At 42.3% G+C, this 20,000-nt stretch overlaps 1 protein-coding gene across 3 annotated transcripts in view; it reads right to left on the bottom strand.

Moving 5' to 3' along the window:
* Window positions 1-20,000, bottom strand: part of LOC135109491 (FMRFamide receptor-like) — a 217,823-nt gene that overhangs the window by 124,953 nt on the left and 72,870 nt on the right. For all 3 annotated transcript variants that reach the window (XM_064020887.1, XM_064020872.1, XM_064020879.1), the window contains one exon: window positions 2,102-2,710. The gene's annotated coding sequence lies outside the window, so the exon portion shown is untranslated. The remainder of the gene's footprint in view (window positions 1-2,101; window positions 2,711-20,000) is intronic.

Raw genomic sequence — 20,000 nt, 5'->3', positions numbered from 1 at the left:
AAATTTGTAGGTGGTTATGGAAAAATATCATACTATAGTGAAAAATGTGGGCATCTGGTTAACAGGTAAGTTATAAAAGTGGAATATTAATTCTTGGTGTCGCCTTGTTGACTAGGTAAATATTGCGCACCAGCCTTGCCATGAACGCTCTGTATTTTAACATTACTATCGTTATAAGTATTAGCACGACTCTCCAGCGATCAAACAAAGCCGGTATAGCTTGTCTGACTTCTCTTCATACGTATGTCCTTGAAAGAGAAAATGAAATGTGAGGAAGAAAAACATGTTATTTTTTTTTTTTTTATCTAAGTGTGGTATTTACTAGCCAAGGACAACAGCAACAAACACAAAAAAGAAAAGATAAAAAAAAGGCCCTCTGAAGTGCCCATCTCTACAGGAAAAGGGCCAGAGAAATTCCTTTACTTATCCCTCCTGCATAAAATTTAATTATTCTCAAGTAATCGTAAAGAAAACAGATGTTCGTTTAGTTAATCTACGACACACCTCACAAACAGCTTCCTTACGGCTTTCACATTCACTTTCTGGGCAACCATTACAGTCACCAACTCTAATCCTCGCAAAGCATTTCCTTCCGTTTGATACAATAACGACACACACACACACACACACACACACACACACACACACACACACACACACACACACACACACACACACCAATGAGCTCCGGGTGTCTGCCTGAAGTAGGTCATTACAAACACAAAGCTTCCATAATTGGCGGCATGTTGTTAGTGACAAACTCAGGCAAATATGAAGAAATAGTGATACGGTGAGTTGTCTGGGTTATCTGTTATTCCGTGTGTGTGTGTGTGTGTGTGTGTGTGTGTGTGTGTGTGTGTGACAGGTCGAGCACTTAAAGCCTGCACCTCCCCTCTCTCTCTCTCTCTCTCTCTCTCTCTCTCTCTCTCTCTCTCTCTCTCTCTCTCTCTCTCTCTCTCTCTCTCTCTCTCTCATGTCACGTTTCACTTTCATCATACTTTATTACAGATCGCATTGCCCGCGACTACATTTCAAATTTTTTTCTTTTTCTCTTTACTTTTTTCGCCCCACAACATACATGATTCTCAGTCTAACTTTTAACACACGTATTTACACTTTGTCCCTGACATTTTTTTCCTATCATACATAATACAATATACACATTGCGACCTAGAATTCAGAAGGTCAGTAGATACATGAATGCTGGTTTGTGTTTGTCTATTAGCCACCGTGTTTGCTCTTCTGCCTTTTTTTTTACTGACCTGAAAAACCTACACTGACACATCATTATCCGGCCCACCGAGGTGGAGAAAAACGTGTAACGCGTGGCCTAATGATGACGGAATTTGCGTTAATGAGGTTGAATGTTGCGCTCTGATAGAGGAAATTATACGTGACCCCCTAAAACAAAAGTATAATGACACCTAAAACCAGTGATATAATTTTCATTAATTCTGGTACTGTAATAACTCTTACTACCTATATTAACATTACGCACTCTAACTGATACAGCTGCCTATCTTCTGGTAAAATAAAAGACGAACATTTAACATGATGCTGAGGCGGATGTGAAAGAAGTGTTCAAGTCACAGTAAAAACCAGATTAAGATTCACAGGAGCATCAAAGAAGAAATGTAGAGACTCCTTCAACTCACCTGCCCATCATAGTAAAATTTACGTAATTAGAGGTAAAAAGGCAGTGAAGCAACATGCATTACCTTTGCAGACATGTAATAACAGAAAAAAAATAAATAAAATAAAAAAAAAAAAAAAAAAAAAAAAAAAATATATATATATATATATATATATATATATATATATATATATATATATATATATATATATATATATATATATATATATATATATATATATATATATATATATATATATATATATATATATATATATATATATATATATATATATATATATTTTTTTTTAAGACTGCTCACGTTTGTGGTCGGTCTGATTCTTTACTATCTTCTTACTGTCTTCTGCATCATCTATTACATGAATCAACCGCATTTCTTTTTTCCAGGCAATAATTATTACGAAGGTGCAATAAAAGCTAAAATCAATATCAAATAAGAGTACTTACCAATTAGTTTCGAAGGAAGTGTAAGTAGTGATGGTGTCCTTGTCTGGCAGCAGTCAAGTCACCTCCGCTAAGAATCCAGGACAAAGCCGGGGATCAGGTCACGTGCAAGTCAGCTTTCGTCTCTAAGTGGGTCACACAGATACTTTGTCACAGTTTCTTCAGTATCCTTTCCGTTCCTGAAGGACGATTTTTCTTTCCACACTGTTTCTCAGAGGTTTAGCACCATTTTCATCAGTTTTTCTGACAACTATCTATGACGAGAAAGTCTTTGAGCGAACAACGAGACGGCTGTTTCTATTTCCTTTCCAAGAAACCTCCTTTCATCTTTTCAGTGCGTCTGATGTGTAGAAAAAACGTTTTAACTTCATGTACCACCAATGATCCAGTTCCGTCACTTAGATGTTTACATCATTCCTCAGAGTAACAAACGTAGTGTCATTGATGTTGTCCAGCTACTAACACTAAAAGTTTGGGTTCTGCTAATTCCATCGATTGTTCGTTGATGTTATGGCTTAATTTTGCCACAAGTACAATAATTATTATACTTGGCCAAAGCTTTAGGTCTTCTAAGAGGAGTCAGATAGTTGAGTTCCCTCCGACGGCTCAAAACTGTGGAATGGAGAGAGAGAGAAATTAAATAAATATTGTGGATAAAGATTAAAGTCAGTTATCTATCACATCTTAAACATCGCAACGTAAAAGCATACATGGAAAAAAAAAAAAACATTAATGTTGCTCCTAAGCACAGCTTCATGGCAATTACTTAAGGTTATGAAGTTTTCTTCTCCCACACTAAATACTATTTAGTTCGTAGAGACGTGTTAGGGTCGGAGTCACCTGTTACATCTTAACAAGCTCAAATAACAATAAAAAATGTAGAAATTTCATCTCTCTCTCTCTCTCTCTCTCTCTCTCTCTCTCTCTCTCTCTCTCTCTCTCTCTCTCTCTCTCTCTCTCTCTCTCTCTCTCTCTCTCATTCCCTCTTTCTCTTTTTCGTTATTAACCTTGGGAAGCATGTCAGTGTCATTCCCTCGCATCTTCACGCCCTTCCTGCAGCAAGGCCACGTCATCTTAATGTCTCTGTCTGCGGCGCACCTTTACTCGCCTTTGTTTTGCACCAGAGCGACAATTTCCACACCTGTCTGCCATTCAACTCTTCACTCAGGTCACACCTTTGCTTCTAACAGCGACATTCCCTCCTTTCCAGTTACTGTATTCACCTCTCTGCCTCTGATTGTTTGTCTGTCTCTCTGTCTCGTCTGCATGTCTGTTTGTATATGTTTGTGTTTGTTCATCTGTCTGTCTTTGTCTTATTTGTCTGTCTGTTTAGTCTATTTGTCTGTCTTTTTAGTTTATTTATCTGTCTGTTGTCTGTTTGTCCATATCTCTCTCTCTCTCTCTCTCTCTCTCTCTCTCTCTCTCTCTCTCTCTCTCTCTCTCTCTCTCTCTCTCTCTCCCTTTCTAAATGGCAATCTAATCTACATTTCTGAACACTTCGCGTGCTGTCAATGTTCCCGCCTCCATCGCTTACATACATTATCGTTCTTGCCTTGCCGCCTCGCTCGCACGGATCAGTTCGCGATAATTATCACCAGTAGATCTCAGTACACGGCATAGGAAATCCCTGAAGCTGTCATTGAATTTGTAACCAGCCATTGTGCCATTCTGTCTGTCTGTCTGTCTTTTTGTTGGTTGGCTTGTCAGGTTCATTGTTTCTGTCTGTTTTTCTCTCTGTTTGTCTGCGTTTTGTCTGTCTGATGTCTTGTTTCTGTCTGTTTCTGTGCTTGTTTGCTTTTGTCTATTTGCATGTCTGTTTTGACCTTTGTGTATTTCTCTCTCTCTCTCTCTCTCTCTCTCTCTCTCTCTCTCTCTCTCTCTCTCTCTCTCTCCCCCTTTCAAACACACGTACATACATCCACTTCCTCCCTACGAATATATCCTTCGCTACTTAACCATATCAACAATATCATTCCACGTAGGCAGCCTCACTAATTAGCCTCTACAAACAAGGCAACATCCTTCTCCTCGCGACCAGTCAGCGGGACCCAAACCGGCTCATCTGCTCCTACAGTATTCTGAATAGCGGAGATTGCACCAGTGGAGACGCAATTCTGGTCGGAAGCAGCAAGTACCGCCGGACGAAACGCGCGGGCCGCCAGGAAATTGAAGGCAATAGAGTAGCAGGGACGGTGGGCTTTAAAAAGGGGCATTAGACCGCTGGCAGAGAGACGAGAATGACACAAGCGATACTGAGGGAAGGTTATTGAGGAGGGCTGTAGAGGAGGAGTGGGTGGAAGGGAGACTGGTTGCTTAGTTGCTTGTCAGTTGGTTTGTTAAATGTTTGACCGTTAATGAAACTGTGACACGTGCTATTTGTGTAATTCTGTATGATTGTACGAGTGCATGGTGGTTACTTGGTTGTTTGTTAAATCTTCGACTGCTAATGACACTGTTACATCTGCTACTTACGTATTTTCTATGTGATTGAAACAAGTGCATGGCGGTTGCTTGTTCGGTTATTAGGTAAATCTTATACTACTAATTACATAATGACACTTCACTACTATTTGAGTAGCTATGATTTTATGAGTGCATGGTGCCTGTTTAACTGGTTGTAGTTTAAATCTCATACTATTAAATGACACTGGGACACGTGCTATTTTGTGTAACTCTTTCATTTTACGAGTGCATGATAGTTGCTTGGTAGGTTGATAATTAAACCTTTGATTGCTAATAACACTATATCTATTTGAGCACCTAGATAACTTAGGGAACAAAATCAAAACTACATGCACTAGAACATATGACCAACTTAACCACTATTTTTTGCTATTAGTGATGTTACGAAATTTCACTGTAAACTTACACCATACCATTCTATAAAATATAAGAGATGATACGATGCTCATATTTTATCTAATGTCAATGCTGGTGGTGGTAATATAGAAAAAAACACGGAATGTAATGTGATTGGGAGTAAATGGATTGAAGTGGTTAGCAAGAATAAGTGGTTCCCGTAAACGATACCAATTTGACACTGAACGCGCCAAATCACCACCTGCTGCCTTGCCTACACACACCCACATACACATACACACACACACACACACACACACACACACACACACACACACACACATTAACACACAAACCCTCCCCCCCCAAAAAAAAAAGAAAAAAGAAAAAAAAAACTTTTACATCAACTTTCCCAGCACACAGAAGGCCGCCAGCAACAGACACCAGGGCCAAAGTCAGCCCGGCTCTGTTCTTGACGGGATACGGAAACTCCTGGCCTGATATACTTCCGGCCCCAGACGCGGCCGCCGCCAACTCAGAACAAAATGGTAATAAAGGATCCCAAATAGTTTTCCGAGGGGGTTTCAAACCTTGGCAGGTCGGGAAAGGAGGAAACTCAAGGAATATATCAACAAGACGAGAGAAAGTAAGAGAGAAGCAATAAGCGAAACAAGCTTCTCGTCGCTCCTCGGCTGATAAGTAAAGGACCGAAAAAGTGATAAAGAGTGAAAAGAAGGAATGAGGCGAGGAGAGGTGGAAATGAAGGTTGGAAAGTTAATGGGGATGACAGTTTAAGCCTTCCCGATCAGTAGGGAGTGCCGGTATACAGGCCTAAGGTCCCCCAAGTGAGGGAGAGGGGAAGGGAGCACAAGAGACACACCACCGCCACGGACAAGAGCCGCTCACACACTGGCGTCTCACTCTACTCTCAGCCGCACCACGTCCTCCCAGTCTGCGCCCGCCGCTCCATCCTTCCCCTGCCCTCCTGCCTCTGGATCCACCACCGACCCAAGTAAGCGCCCACCAGCCTACATCCTTAACCATTACCGCCCTTGCCAGTACTCCCAGGTCCTCTTAAAGGTCCTCCCCAGTCCTTGAAACACTAACATGCCCGATCTGCCTCTCCCTTCTCCGACGCACCTTCACCGACCCTCGAAGTTGTCCTTATCTTTCCGTCGTTATCTCCTCCTGCCAAACCCTGCAACCTGATCTCGTTTATTTCATCCCTTCGTTTCCACATCAAGCTCTCGCCCTCTCCGCTACGGCAATCAACAGACTCGTATTTCAGTGTGCACGTAGTCTTGTTTCACTTACCTCACCCATTTGAACTATACATTGGCTTTAAGAGAGAGAGAGAGAGAGAGAGAGAGAGAGAGAGAGAGAGAGAGAGAGAGAGAGAGAGAGAGAGAGAGAGAGAGAGAGAGAGAGAGAGAGAGAGAGAGAGTATACGCAGAAATTCGTGCTAAAAATATCGCTAGCAATTATTGTCGTTAATTGTGTTTTCCTTCTACCATTTTGTTTTGCGCATTTCCATACATAGCTCTCTCTCTCTCTCTCTCTCTCTCTCTCTCTCTCTCTCTCTCTCTCTCTCTCTCTCTCTCTCTCTCTCTCTCTCTCTCTCTCTCTCTCTCTTCCACGCTTATGCCTGGATACTCTTTGAGCCAATATCGGAATTCCAGCACCAGACGTCGAGGCGTAAGCAACTGTCTATTAGATTCACTTCACTTTTTATGCTTTTCACACTTTCTTTCCCTTTTTTCATCTATATTGTTTTTATCTTTTTAATCTTGTAACCACCCCTGGATCCCTCTGTTCCTGCAGGGATTTGATGTTAAGCTTTGAACATTTCTTTGCTTTCGGTTCTAATCAGGTTATGTGTTAAAATATGAACTCAAAGGACTCTTGATTTTTCTTCCCTTTTCTTACCTTCCTTATAAAAGGTATCTGAGTCTTTCGCATACATGACATAAAACTAACATATACAATTTTTAATGTGGTTCACAAAAGAACATTATTTGTATTTTCTTTAATTCGCTAATTCACTTCACTACCTGTCTATTCCCTTCTTTGTTCATCTCTCTCTCTCTCTCTCTCTCTCTCTCTCTCTCTCTCTCTCTCTCTCTCTCTCTCTCTCTCTCTCTCTCTCTCTCTCTCTCTCTCTCTCTCTCTCTCTCGGCCTACAGGATCCAACAGCAATCAATAACCGTCTCTTTTCTCTTTCCTTTTCCCCTACTCTGATAACAACATATACACAGGGTGACCCTCAATCACCTTCACCATCTGCCTCCTCTCTGGCCGAGTCCCAACTGAGGGGCGGGTAACGTGCACGAGATGGGAGGAGGCTGAGAGTAGAAGACAGGTGGTGATGCACAGTCACGACAGTTGAGTAGAATAGGTGTGTTTTATGAAAGTAACCGTAACCTGTTAATTTTCAGACAGTGACTATTTATTTATGGGCAAAAATGAACTAATGAAATGAATGAGTCTAAATTTAACCTAACCTAAGCTAACCTAATCTAGCCCTCGAATGGAAACGGTAATGTTAGTTCAAAATTATCCGAATTACACTTCTTTCCACTGTACTTATACTCTTTTCTCATCTGAAGTCCTCCGATCTTCTGAAAATCTAGGAATTATCAGGTTTTGTAAGACTATGAGAAGATTAAACGACTTATGACTCAAAGAAAAAACACAAAACACAAGAGAAGTGAGGAAAAAAAAAAGGTCAATCTACTTCTCGCCACGAATGTTTCTGAGTAAGACTGTGAAGAGATTAGAAGGCTTACAGCGAAGAGAAAAAGAAAAACACACATAAAACACAGGCGAAGTGAGAAGATTAGTACACTTCTGACCACGACTGCAAGTGAGTAAGAGGTTTCAGTCAAGGTACGTCAGAGAGATGAACAACACTTGCATTACTTGTGGAGTGGGTACAGGTGTTATATGCATTTTTTTAATAGTGTGTGGAGGGAAGTGCATGTTAAACTAAATCTAAAGAAAATCCACTATGAATAAATAAGTGAAGATAGAGCAACTACAGGAAATTGGCTCTCATATAGCTGTAGGTGACAATATTTGGAATAGGAAAGGTAATCAGGTCGTTAGTGCCGTATCAATAGGAAGTTTCAAAGGATTGTACAGATTTATGGATAGGGATGATAGGTAGATATAGGATATGAATAAAGGTGGATACATCAATTTATAGAGACTGCCACGCCTAGGCCTACTGGTTTCTTGTACCTTCCCTTTATGATCTTACTCCTTATGCTCTTACACAACATTACGTTCCTAGAATGCTTATGTTCTTGCACTCATGTTCTTTCACTCCTTCAGCTCCTATGTTCTTACACTCTTCCTGTTCTTACACTCCTTATATAATATTCTATTCCTACACCCTTAATGTTCTTATGTTCTCACGCTCCTTATATTATTGTCCTTACACTCCTTATGTTCTTATGTCCTTATACACCTGCTGTGGAGAGGCGCCGGGTGTTGTCTGTATGCGTGTGTTTCCTTCGGCGCGCCTCGTATCACACTACATCACGGCCCGCTGTCATGTCTGGATTATGGGCGATACCACTCTCGGAATTAATCCATTTGCGGCTGACTCATGAGCGCAGTCTTGGTTTGTTAGGGCAGTTGTTGTGTGTCCTTGGCAGTGCGTTTGTGTCTGCAAGATGACTGACTTGGCGCGGGAAACATGTTCTTTTTCTTTTTATACAATTTTTTTTTCTTTTTACGTAAGTTGTGTTCCATTGGTGGGTTGATCTTATAATTTGCTAGTTCTTATTATGATTTCTCTCGATTTTTTTCTGTTACGCCTACCATTGATATGCCTCTTCATTATCATGCGTATTATGTAAGAGGAGAGAGTTTCTCCTAATGACTATGAATGTGATGGCAATGACGCAGCCGAATGCAGTAAACATTAATGGGTTAAGTAGAAAATGGAAGCTGTGGATGATAGACAACAATGGCAAGGAGGAAAAGTAGATAGAAAAAAAAACATGACTCAGTTTCACGGAGGATAAAAATGCGAATACAACAATAACTAATGGAATGGCAACACTGAGTCTGTGTGAGAGAGATTCTGCATACATTTCAATCACTGGAGTGGTGATGGAGGAGCCTTGGTCTACTTTTTTAGTCTGTATCCTATAACAAAAAAAAAGTGTAATGTGATGCAAGAATGAATTACGACGGCAGTGGAGGCGGAGGAGGAGGAGGAGGAGGAGGAGGAGATTGAAAATAAAGTTGGTAGGAAAAAATAAGTAAATCACGAGAAAGAGAAACGGAGGAGTGAGAATTGCAGAGAAAGCAAAAGAAATACAGAAAGAAAAAGACTATACCAGAAACTCGGAGGCAGGAACAGAGTAGGAGTATGATTAGAAGAGAAGACAAAATTCAGACACTCTATGTACTTACGACGAAAGTTCACGATTTGACGAAGCAAATCTTTTCTCTCTCACGAAGTCCCTTGCAATTGAATGAGATGAAGACTGCACCAGAAGGGAAGAGCCAGGAAGGAAAGGGACTTAAACCTAAAGGGGATGAGAATGAGACGCAAAGGAAGAGAAAGAGAGGAACGGACCGGAGACAAGTGGAAGGGCAAAGAAAAGGAAGAACGAAAGACGGAGGAGAAGAGGGAAAGGGAGGAGCGAAAGACAAACACACGGAGGAGGAAAGCGATGGGTTGGAACTACGCAGTAAGGGGTGAGGCGGGTCAGGGAGGGACGGCGGATGGGGAACCGTCAGTCTACAAACACGATATGGTCCAGTCCAGGCGGTGCAAAGATAATGAACACGGAGGACGCCATTAGTCAGACCCTCGAGCAGAGAGAGAGAGAGAGAGAGAGAGAGAGAGAGAGAGAGAGAGAGAGAGAGAGAGAGAGAGAGAGAGAGAGAGAGTGAGACGTCTACCCTCACTTAGAATACGTCTCATCTTGTACAGTTCATTTCAACGCGTATCATCAAATATAGACCAGCGCTGAGTCGTGTTCCGTATCGTGCCTCGCCGGAGTTCGAGACACAATACTGACAGGCCACTCGGGAAGATACCGGCCACTTCATTCCCTCATTCCCTCCTTGGCCTCCTTCTCAAGCTTAATTCCTACGTGTGTGAGTGTGTATGTGCGTGAGGAGGCAAAAGTAAGAAAAAATATTACGGTTCCTCCCTCGCATGCCAGGTTTGTTTAACAGGTACGTAATTAGCGCGCCAGGTAGCAGAAGCCTCACCTGGGACGCAGAGCAGCGGCTGTATCGTGGCCTTAATTCCTGATGGAAGTTACGGTTAATGAAGCCTGGCGCATTTTTCCTCCTGCTTCACTACATTATTCTGAAGGAGGAACACGATGGGGGTGGAGAGAAGCCGCGAAGGTTGAAGCAAGGGAACGGGTGAGTAGATATAAGAGAGAGAGAGAGAGAGAGAGAGAGAGAGAGAGAGAGAGAGAGAGAGAGAGAGAGAGAGAGAGAGAGAGAGAGAGAGAGAGAGAGAGAGAGAGAGAGAGAAAGTGTGTGTGTGTGTGTGTGTGTGTGTGTGTGTGTGTGTGTGTGTGTGTGTGTGTGTGTGTGTGTGTGTGTGTGTGTGTGTGTGTGTGTGTGTGGAAAGGGTGAGAGATTTCCTTAAACCAAAAAAATCTTTATGTACCTTTCTCTTCGTGGCTGCAAAAATATGACTCCTTACTTCCTTCCGATAATGGAGACTTAACTTTCTCCTACAGGATTTGGGGAACTTTATGCTGACTTATGCCCCACACAACCTGCATCAATTCAAAACAAAGAATAAAAAAAAAAAATAGGAAATAAAACCAACAGAAATAAAAGACGCGAGGGATCATTCACCGTAAAACCATAAGAAGCGCACGTCACCCCACATCAACGAACCTACACGTCAAGTTTCAGCCGCACGATTCTGTTCAAAGCCAATTTTTTAGGCGAAAGTTAAAAAAAAAGGAGGAACGTAACTTTTTTTTTCCGTACCAAACCAAAACTCGATTTTTCACCGAGTCCATTTTCTCCTCCCCACGCGAGGGTGCCAAGGAGAGAAAGGAGACAGGGAGGGAGGGAGAGATGTGTGTAGGCGAGATCCCAACCCTTCTTCTCCTCCTTTTCCTTGCCCAAGAAGCTTCCAGGCACTGCTCTTCATTTCTCGGAGTCTTTACCTTCTTAGAAATTCGCCCAACCATGTTTTTTTTTAATAAGTTTTCGTGGAGTGCGAAAGTCTACAATGCAATTTCAGTCTCAACTTTCAAATTTTCGGTACACATGGCGGAGAGAGGGAAAATCGTTTCAAAAGTACCCAGGCATTCCTAGTGAGTGTGTAGTGGAAAGTGGCGGTGGTATGACGGTGACTGGTGATGATAGTGACTGCGGTGTGGTAGTAGTGATAGTAGTGATGACAGTGTGATAATAGTGATGGTAGTTTAGTAATGGCGATAACAGTTGTAACAGTAGTGATGATAATGTGGGGAGTATGATAACAGATGGAACAATGAAAGTGATAACGTGTTTTGATGATGATGATGATAATTGTACTAGTGATGACAAAAGATGATTAGACAAATTTATGCATGAGTATTACGTGGAAACTTCAGGTATATTTTTTACAAGGACTGCAACATGTAGGTCTGATAGATTCTTGCATCTTCCCATGTTTTCTTATGTTCTTATGTTTTATCAGTGATGTTGGTATGGTGGTCACGAGGTAGTAGTGCTAATGGATGTGTGGTGGTGGTAATGAGGTATGGTATGGTGGTGGTGATGATAAGGTAATGGCGATGGCGAAGTGGTAGTGACACTGGTTTGGTAGAAATTATGATATTGTGGTGGTGGTGGTGGTGGTGGTGGTGTGATAATGATAATGGAAGCGTGAAACTGTTGAATACTCGTACAGTCTGACAATCGCGACTTAACTATAAACAAATGAATACCAATGAGAAAAGAAATACAATGCCATGAAAGCAAATATATAAATACGGAAAATTGAAATAAAAATAGCTTTGGGGAATACAAGAATATAAAAGATAAAGAAAAAAAAGTAAGATTGATTTTATAAACAGAGCTGAAGGGAAAGAAAGGAGGGTCCCCAAGAGAGACGCACTATTTCAGGAAGGGGGAAAGAAAACACCTGACTAATGGAGGAGAAAGAGAAGGGCAAGATTAAACACTGCAAGGTCGAAATGGTGAAAGATGTAAGGGCTATGTATAGAACAGAGAAATTGTTCATATGAAAGTCTCAGTTACTGTTACGGGTACGGCACACCAAGTTATATATTTCTGAGTGGATTTGCTGGAAAAACACAGAGGATATTCGGACACAGGCACAGTGAGAGGTAAACGGTGAAGTGAAAGGATAATTGGTGAGAGAAGAGGAAGGAGGGACGAAGTTACAGGCAATAGAGACACGAGGGAGGACCTCTTGAAAACGTATTCTTTTTAAATTGAAGTGCGCTGGGACACTTTCTCGGAGGGGAGAGGCGGCTGCGGGAACAGATGTATGTGTGTGTGTGTGTGTGTGTGTGTGTGTGTGTGTGTGTGTGTGTGTGTGAGGACTGATGAGTAGGCGTAGTTGCTCTGAGTTTCTATCCTTCGTGTTTACCATAAAGTGAAGGTACGAAACTCCACTCTTACTATCTAAAATGACCAGAAAACGATGAGTACCTTGATATCTGAGTTGAAAATGGATGCGTCGCCCTGAATTCATTACCTCACTTCAATACTCCCTTTCTTCTTACCCTTTTCTTTGTCTCCCTTTCCTTCACCTTGAATAAAAGAAGCAAAAATATATATAGAAAACTTTTGATGACACTAGCGGTAACAGATGAAAGGAAAGGAAGGTAGATTTAATCCCAAGAAAAATCGCACGGCATTCAAGAGTCTGGTAAGTGATGGTGGAGCTGAGAGAGGCCTGGGAAATAGGACAGGGACGCGACAAGGTGGAGACAGCGGAAGGGAGGAATACCAGATGTCAAAAATATTATCACACGAGCAGGTGAGAAATGTGGCAGCGTTCTGGTACGGCCCTGGGGATCTCTTCTGCTAAAATAAGCGACTGGCCTGCCTCTGTCTCCCTCGGCTGATCTACTGAGGGTGTTGTCGCAGGAATGCCAACGCGTGAAATCCTAAACACTATTTCGCTCTTAAGGCTTCACTAAACTTGCCTGTCTAATATAATACCTGCAAGTGGATGGAAGTGATATGTATGAGGCAGAAAGCGGGTCACGTATCCAACTTAAAGATATTTTTTACAATTTCAAGAACTCTGACTGACTGGCTGACAAAATCCTGATGTTACCGTTTGGTTTCTCCGAGGCAGCCATGAATAGATTCCTTACGATCTTCCTCCTGATCTCAATTCTCTCTCCTATTTCATCTTGCATTTATTTTATAGATATTACTTTTCACCAGTCAACTACGTCCTTCGTTTGCACTTTCTCTGCTCTCAAGTTCCACCCTGCTCCACCACTGTCTCTTAAACTTAAGCGTCTGTATGGACCCTGAAGATATTAACCTGAGTCATGTCTCTGTACCCATCCATAGCCTCGTTCACCCTGCCAGCAAGTCTACGGCGCATCATCGCCACATTTTGATAACTTACAAACCTTCTCATTCTGCCAAGGAAAGCAATGATGAACGTCTAGTATATAATATAATCTGTTACTACTAACTACTAACTACTACTACTACTACTACTACTACTACTACTACTACTACTACTACTATTACCACTAGAACAACCTCTACAATAATTATCTTACTATTCTGTGAGTTGTCTAATAATTTTTCATGCAAATGGGCGCTGTTACTAATTATCAGAAGAACGGAGGGAGAAGGACTAAATTAAAAAGTGGAAAGGGAAGGGGTGGAAAGAAAGAGTATATAAAAGCAGAAAAATGGAAGAGACTCAAAGAAAATTAAGGAAGAAAGCAGTTCATAATAATTAATTAAACATGATGAAAACAAAAATATAAGGATGGAAACTTCAAAGAGGAAACAACTCCCCCACCACTCTCTCTCTCTCTCTCTCTCTCTCTCTCTCTCTCTCTCTCTCTCTCTCTCTCTCTCTCTCTCTCTCTCTCTCTCTCTCTCTCTCTGATTGGTCACAGTCTGGAGTGGAAGTGTGAAGTGATTGGAGGGCATCTTTAATGTCATGCCTCCATTAGCTGGCTGCTCCTAAACTGGTAGAAGAGGAAGGTCATCTGTAGAGTATGTCGTATCCTTCATAAGTTGAGAGAGAGAGAGAGAGAGAGAGAGAGAGAGAGAGAGAGAGAGAGAGAGAGAGAGAGAGAGAGAGAGAGAGAGAGAGAGAGAGAGAGAGAGAGAGAGAGAGAGAGAGAGAGAGAGAGAGAGAGAGAGATTGGAGATGAAAGGATCTATAATCATATGGCACTTTTCCAATCATGTAACTTTCATGTCTCTTTTGTCCATCACTTTACCTCGTGTATCTGTGCATTGAATCTATCGGTGTTTAAATTTTCATTTTTTTTTATTTCTAGCTACCTGTCCCTGAATTTTTATGTATTTATTTATGTATTTATTTGTAATCGAATTTTATTCAACTTTACAGGAAAATATGAAAATTATGTGTGTATTTATCTGTGACTTCTCTCTCTCTCTCTCTCTCTCTCTCTCTCTCTCTCTCTCTCTCTCTCTCTCTCTCTCTCTCTCTCTCTCTCTCTCTCTCTCTCTCTCTGTGTGTGTGTGTGTGTGTGTGTGTGTGTGTGTGTGTTTGTGTCTGCAGTTTGAACTTCTGGTGCTTTCATACAACAGGCTTCAGACAGCTGCATACAAGTACCTTCTCGCTGTAAGTTACCTCTCGTGGCTTCTAATCTCTGCTTTGAAAAGGGAACTTCAGGAAGCCCAGCCCAGTCTGAGCTCTGACTTTCATTGAGACTCTTGATGCAACCCTGCCGTGCCCTCCGTGGTAACAAGGAAACAAAAGGCAGCAGTGTACCTTGTGATCCCAGCGTGAGGGAGCTTCATTGATTTGATTTAACGCGCCGCAACAGGTAAGGGAGCGTCAAGCCTTAAACGTACTCAGTGAGGGAAAAGTTCCCTCTCTGAATTGTTTATGTAAGTTTTATTAAAAGCGTAAGACCACGAGGAAATAAGAGAAACTGTAAGAAGCCGCAAGGTCTATACGTTGCTTTACCTTTATGAAAGATACTCATCTCTTTTGTAGTGTGTGTGTGTGTGTGTGTGTGTGTGTGTGTGTGTGTGTGTGTGTGTGTGTGTGTGTGTGTGTGTGTGTGTGTGTGTGTGTGTGTGTGTGTGTGTGTGTGTGTGCATTTTTACGCTCTATACACACAGAAAGTTCCTTTTTTTTTTCATTATAAAATTGAAGTCTTTCCACAGATAACAACAACACACACCACTACACTGTTATAAAGACAGGACTTACGTTTCATAACTGGTAATGCTCGACAATAACTGACGTCTGCCTTGAGTCTTTGAGGTGTGAGAGGATTCTTTTATTCTCACTATATATGGACAACAGAAAAGAAGAGATAGGTGAAGTTTATCCTACCAACATCTAGGGATACAGTTCTATTACTCAAGCAAGCCGACTGAGTTTCCTCCATCTGCTGCTGACACAGGGCTGATGGATATCGGGGGCGGGTCAAGTGCAAAGATTCAGCTGCTATATATAGTTTCGTTCCCTCAAGCCTCGCAGTAACGCTCCGGTGCCTCAAAAAATCATCTCATCCTTGTGGGTAAGAAAGGTTAGAGCAGTATCTCCGTCGGGCATTTACGGAGTGCGTTAAAAATCATAAAAAAAGGTAACTGTGCTTTGTGAAATAAACTGAGAAGCATAGCTATTATTATTAGTGTAAGTTTATATAACTTTCATCTTATATACTATAATCTTCGTGCGACTTCAGTCTCTGGAAACAATACAGTGAAAAACAAGATGGCAGAATGAATAAAGTTACCCTAAGTTATCCTTTTCTTTTCCTTGGACCGTCATTCTCAAGAAAGGCAACAATAGGCAGTGTTGAGATACACAATACTAGTCTAGACGCTGCTCTCATCCAAGACGCGCCGACAACTTCCTGCAGCGGCACAAGTTTATTGGTTCCGTATCCATTCCCTTTTCTTTTCCTCGCTTCCACTCGTCTCTCCACAATTTCCCCTTCTAGCCCCGCAAATCCCCAACCTCGCAGGCACAGATCACTGCGACGCCAGGCAGGGGACCACTCCAGTTTCGAGGGGACAGGACGAGAGGATATCTGATCTGCAGAGAGAGAGTAGGGACGCGAGGACTGGACCAGCAGGCAGTGGGACGAAATTGAGATTAAGGTGACAGAAGCCATGTGGGGTGAGGATGAAGTGGAGAGGCCTTGGCGCGACCTGCAGCTCAGAGGGGACTTCGGTGGCGAGACAAAGGCTCTTCTCACCTGCTTACATCGGTATTTTCAGCGGCATAACTGTGGGAATCTTTAGGGAGGCATGTCTAGTTTAGCATGTCTGGCCCACGTGAGAACCTCATGAAAAGCACAGGAGGGAGAGAAAGGTAAAGAAATTGTTGCTGCCACACGGAATGAGTTATACCAGCCATGCGCTAGCCAACGTGGGTCGGTTTGCTTCCCAAGGACTTGACATTAAACATTTTAGTTATATGAAGTCGAAGAAAATATGACAAAGAAAATGTAACTCAATGACAGGCAGGGAAAAAAAGTACGATACAATGGAAAAATAGAAGCATACTCAGGCAGAAAGAAAAATGCGTATAAGAAGATTTACTGAAATATGAGAAGCGGAAAAAACTGTAGTGAAAAGTCAGGTCATGGCTGTGTAATCAACTGTTACAGATCCATGCCAGGGAACGAGGACGAGGCAAGGGAAGATATAAAAGGGAGAAGAAAAAAGTAAGAAAAGAAATACGAGTAGTAGAAGTGAATGCGAGTAAGAGAGAGAGAGAGAGAGAGAGAGAGAGAGAGAGAGAGAGAGAGAGAGAGAGAGAGAGAGAGAGAGAGAGAGAGAGAGAGAGAGAGAGAGAGAGAGAGAGAGAGAGAGAGAGATGGATAGAGATGGGGATGAGGAAACAGGCTGACATAAACAGACACACAAACGCAGAGACTGACAAACAAACAAACAGACAGACAGAAAGACAGAGAAAGAGCGAGACAGACAAAGAAAAGAACAGAAACAAAAATTACAATAGGAGAGGTGAATTCTGGAAAGGTTCAAGATGAAACTAAATAAAAGAACATGTTTATGAAATTCTCTCTCTCTCTCTCTCTCTCTCTCTCTCTCTCTCTCTCTCTCTCTCTCTCTCTCTCTCTCTCTCTCTCTCTCTGAAGTTACGCCTAACGGGAAGCTCAACCCATAACATCCTAAAACTATTGTTATTTTTTTCTTTCCATCATTTTTATTCACCAGCTTTAATCAGCCTCAATGTGCATCTCTCTCTACGCCTCAAGCCACGTGTACAGTTTCCGTTGCGCCAGATTCACGGGAACATGGTTGATGCGGAAACCTCGGGAGTGAGTGGTAGATATAAAAAAATGGGTTTCCGATTTACCTGATGTCCATAGGAATTGTTATTGTATATAGATAGAGTGCTGGAGACAGATAGGGGAAAGGGCAGAGGGAAGAGGATGGGGAAGGAGGAATGGGGAGGGAGGGAGGGAGGGAGGGAGGGAGGGAGGGAGGGAGGGAGGGAGAGAGGGAGGGAGGGAGGGATGGGGAGGGATCGGAGAGAGAGAGAGAGAGAGAGAGAGAGAGAGAGAGAGAGAGAGAGAGAGAGAGAGAGAGAGAGAGAGAGAGAGAGAGAGAGAGAGAGAGAGAGAGAGAGAGTGTGAGAGTGTGTGTACGCGCGCGCACACACACACACACACACACACACACACACACACACACACACACACACACACACACACACACACAAAGCCAGGTGAACGAAAAACAAACCAACAAATAAAATAAAAGACAGACAGACAGACATACAGCCAAATTATCTACCTTACCTGACAGCCAACCATCCAGACAGAGAGGCAAAGAGACAACCAAACAGACACCGAACCAACCAGCAAACAGACAAATATAGAGACACACAGACATGCACACATATACCCCCCAAGAAAAAAATAAATAAATAAATAAATAAAATAAAATAAAATAAATAAATAAATAGACTGAAATTGAATGTAATAAAGAAATGAAAAAAAAAGAAAATTGGTTAATAAATCGATGAAAAGTGTAAATAAATAAGATAAATATGTTAATGTAGGAAGGGTAACCAAGTGAAGGACACGAGTTATGGCCTCCCCTGATCGGTCGATTACTGGCGTGTCTTCCTTGAATGGCTTGAGGGAAAGAGGAAGGAGAGGAGACAGTGACGGAGAGCTGGTGACGCAATACACGGCAACGCGGTGAGGAGAGGAGGGAAGGGAGTAAGAAGAGATGCATGGTGAAAAAAAGGGGTGCTGTGTGTGTGTGTGTGTGTGTGTGTGTGTGTGTGTGTGTGTGTGTGTGTGTGTGTGTGTGTGTGTGTGTGTGTGTGTGTGTGTGTGTGTGTGTGTGTGTGTGTGTGTGTGTGTGTGTGTGTGTGTGTGTGTGTGTGTGTGTGTGTGTGTGTGTGTGTGTTTGCTACATTCCTGTGTATTAATTGTATATTCTAGTTTTATATTTTTGTTTGTGCGTGTTTTTTTTTTTTTCATTTTTCCTCACGGTTCATTTCATCAAACTGCCTCTCATAATGTTCCAAAGTAGTTAACGTCATACGAAAAAAAAAAAATTATGGTATATGTAATGTAATCTCGTGTGTGTGTGTGTGTGTGTGTGTGTGTGTGTGTGTGTGTGTGTGTGTGTGTGTGTGTGTGTGTGTGTGTGTGTCATCCTTCCTCAAAGAGCCGCCATTACCTCAAGCTGCCGCGCCGTCATCCTTTCCCCCATCACTTGTACCACAACCACCTATATTAGTACTCTTATGGGTCTTTTTCTTTCATTTTTTCCTTCTTCTCCCCTTTCTTTCTCTTCCTCCTTCTTTTCTAGTCTTTCTCTTATTCTTCTTTCGATCTCCATTTTCACTTCTGCCATCTCTTTCATGTACACGCGTTTCTTTGTCATCCTCTTATGTGTGTCCCATTTCTATCTTCCTCTTCCTCGTTCTTCTCCTACTCCTCCTCGTCCTCCTCCTCCTCCTCCTCTTCCTCCTCTTTGAAGCTCTCGTTTTATTCTCATCCTTTTGTTAATCCGTGTTCTTCCTTCAAATTTCTCTTCCTTTGCTCCCTAATCCTCCTCTGCCTCCTCTTCCTCTGCTCCCTAATCCTCCTCTGCCTCCTCTTCCATTTCCTCCTCCTCCTACTCCCCTGCTCCTCCTCCTAATTCCTCTCCCCAATCCATACTTTCTCTTACATTCTCATGTTTTTCCTTATATTCATTTAGTCTTATTTCGTAGCACTAAGAAAATAAAATGTAACTCCTTTCTTATACATTTAACTAAATTTCACCCTTCCTTCCCCTTACATTCTCCCTTTTCTTTTATGCTTGATACCTGTGATACGCGTTTTTCCCCCTCCCTTCTGCCTCGCCATTCCCTACCGAGCGCCTCTTCCGTCTCGTCTTTCTCGCTCTCTTGGAAGTGAGCGTGTTCCATATCACTCCACCACCTCCGGGACGTAGGGAGAGGGGAAGGAAAGAGAGAAAAAAGGGAGGCGAGAGGATAAAACAAGTGAGGGAAAAAAAAGTTGCTAGGGAGGGCATGGGGAGACGCACGTGGAAGGGAGAGGAAGGAGAAATGGAAGCTAATGGGTAATGGAGGAGTACTGCGCGTGAGGGGAAGAAAAATAAAGGTGAGAGGGAAATGTAGGAGGGAGAGTGTGCTTGAGGGTACAGTGGTGGAAGGAAAAAAATTACGTGGTGGGGCTGCTGCAGGGAATGAAAGAAAGTGGCGCACGAAACAAAGAGCGGGTTGAGAGAGAGAGAGAGAGAGAGAGAGAGAGAGAGAGAGAGAGAGAGAGAGAGAGAGAGAGAGAGAGAGAGAGAGAGAGAGAGAGAGAGAGAGAATCAAGGAAAGGAGGAAGATAAGCAGTAGGAAGAAATCTTCTCAAATTTCATTTCATGCTAGTTACCTAATCATTACACTCAGACGCGTACACAC

This window comes from Scylla paramamosain, chromosome 2 (genome assembly GCF_035594125.1).
Source record: "Scylla paramamosain isolate STU-SP2022 chromosome 2, ASM3559412v1, whole genome shotgun sequence".
Lineage (NCBI taxonomy): Eukaryota > Metazoa > Arthropoda > Malacostraca > Decapoda > Portunidae > Scylla > Scylla paramamosain.
The sequence above is the reverse complement of the archived record's forward strand: the minus strand, read 5'-3'. Positions and strand labels throughout refer to the sequence as shown.